The 2495-nt window shown below is 41.6% G+C and overlaps 1 long non-coding RNA gene across 1 annotated transcript; it reads right to left on the bottom strand.

The window, feature by feature from the left end:
- Nucleotides 1-638, bottom strand: LOC130496366 (uncharacterized). The gene is made up of 2 exons (XR_008935469.1): nucleotides 508-638; nucleotides 1-443 (listed from the first exon to the last, which is right to left on the bottom strand). It is a non-coding gene; the product is annotated as an uncharacterized LOC130496366 (long non-coding RNA).
- Nucleotides 639-2495: the final 1857 nt, after the last annotated feature.

The raw sequence follows: 2495 nt of genomic DNA, 5'->3' as shown, positions 1-2495 counted from the left end.
TTATCAGAAAACTTGAGCTTTTTCTTGAATGCAGTCAAAACCTCGTGAGAACAACTAACATGATGCTAGTAACATCTAGTCAATTCAACAACAAAAATACCGTTAGAACCTAGAACCTAAACAATGAAGAATTACTTAACATAATTAATTAAGCTTATTAGAACCCCGAAACTGCAACACCACAACAAAACAGAATGAGCATAAGATGATTAAAACAATTCGGACAACAAAAAAGAAGAAAAAAGAAGATAATGTAAAGAAAAAAACGCATGGTTTGATACATATCCTCTCAGGTCTGTCTCCATGTTCCTTCTCCTCATCATCACCTCCAACACGTCAACCTCTGCCTTCATAACCACATATTCCTCCTCCTTAACATTCTTTTTCAGCCACTCCCTCCTCCCCATATTTTCAGGTTCGAGGCTCGTCTCACCGTTTCAATCCTGTACATCTCAAACTTCAGATTCCTTATTGGGTAATTGTTAACAAACAATCCTGTTCCAATACCTCTTTTTCCACTACCCACATCGATTCATACTTTCCTTTAGTAGTTCCCACTGTTCAAGAAAACCAAAAATCAAAAAATAGACTGGAATTCCAAAGTCTTACCCTTTAGGGATTATGCTCTCTCTCTCTCTTGAGAGTGTAACTAGTTTTAGAGTTTGACAAGAAACGATAAGAAGGAAGCTTTAAGCTTTACTGAACTTCATTCATTTCTAATGATTTGCAATGTTTACAAAGTTCATATATTTATACTCAAAGCTGAAAACCCTAAGCCTTAAGACAGATGGCACAATTGGGTGATGTCTAAAGATCAAGGGCTGCAAAACGATTTGACAGCTTCAATCCATTAATATCTTCAGTCGTCATCTTCTGAACTTGTACTTTGCTTTTCTGTTTCTTGTCTTCATTTTGCAGATAGAGACGTTGCGACCCGGGCGTTTCAAACTTAAGGCCTTTGGAGTCGGTTTTCGTCTTGGGCTTGATCTCATGGCCCAACTGCTGATCATTCTTCAAAACTACACCGTTTGAGACTCCAACTTCAATATCCCCTCTCAAACTTGGAGTGGGTGATGAATCCACGCCCAGTTTGTAACGAAGAGAATCAAACGCCTTGAATGTCAATGGCTTCGTGAATATGTCTGCAAGCTGGAGACGAGCAGGAACATGTTTCACAAGCAGAGCACCAAGAGCCACCCTTTCACGCACATAATGATAGTCCAACTCGAAATGCTTTTATCGTTTATGGTAAGCAGGATTAGCAGTCAAGTGAACAGCTGATAAGTTGTCGCAGTAGAGCTCAGGTGTGCGTTTCACATGCACTCCTATCTCTCGAAGAATTGAGCACATCCAGCTGAGTTCTGATGCTGTTTCAGAAAGCGACCTATACTCAGCTTCCGTGGAACTCCTTGATACAGTCGGTTGTTTCTTAGATGACCAGGATATGATGTTCGAACCAAGATAAGTGCAGAAGCCTCCGGTGGATCTCCTGGTGGTGTGACAACCTGCCCAATCACTGTCATTATAGGCACGCAACGTGAAGTCTGTATCTTTTGAGATGTTTATGCCGTAAGATAACGTTCCTCGCACGTAACGAAGAATCCTCTTGAGAAGCATAAAATCAGACACAGTGGGCTCATGCATCTTTTGGAACACATAGTTGACTGAGTATTGCAGATCCGGCCTTGTGAGAGTCAGATACTGGAGCTTCCCGGCTAGGCTTCTGAAATAAGTCGGATTCTCAAACTTCTTGTCTTGATGAGGAACTTTACTCAACTGCAAAGGCAATGGTGTTGCAACTGCCGAGCAATCTGACATCCCTGCTACAGCAAGAAGATCCTTTGCATAGCTCTCTTGAGAAAGAAGCATACCAGAGTCGTTGAATGTTGCTTGAATTCCAAGAAAGTAGTGCATCCTTCCAAGATCCTTCATTCGAAACTGTTTGTTTAGTTCTTCTAGCAGACGGGTCAAAACCGTTGAACTATTTCCTGTCAGCAGCATGTCGTCAACATATAGCAGAAGCAGGATGATATCTTTGCCTTTTGTATATATGAACAGTGAAGGATCTTTGACACTGCACTTGAATCCGAACTCAATCAGAAAATTGCTGAATTTATCAAACCATGCTCTCGGGGATTGTTTCAAGCCGTAGAGAGACTTGTGAAGGAGACACACATGATCTGGCTTCTTTTCGTCAACAAAACCTTTTGGCTGCAACATGTAAACCGTCTCATTGAGATCTCCATGAAGAAAGGCATTAGCTACATCCATTTGCTTGATGTCCCACTGCAGAACTGTTGCAATGTGAAGCATAGTCCTAATAGTTGCAGTTCGAACCACTGGACTGTATGTCTCTAAGTAGTTGATCCCTTCTTCTTGACTGTTACCTCGAGCCACCAAGCAGGCTCTCAAGCATTTCACTGTGCCGTCTGCGTTTAGTTTCTCTCGATAGACCCAACCATTTCCAATAACATTCATCCCTGGTTTGTAGGGAA

The sequence above is a fragment of the Raphanus sativus genome, chromosome 6 (assembly GCF_000801105.2).
Source record: "Raphanus sativus cultivar WK10039 chromosome 6, ASM80110v3, whole genome shotgun sequence".
Classification (NCBI taxonomy): domain Eukaryota; kingdom Viridiplantae; phylum Streptophyta; class Magnoliopsida; order Brassicales; family Brassicaceae; genus Raphanus; species Raphanus sativus.
The sequence above is the reverse complement of the archived record's forward strand: the minus strand, read 5'-3'. Positions and strand labels throughout refer to the sequence as shown.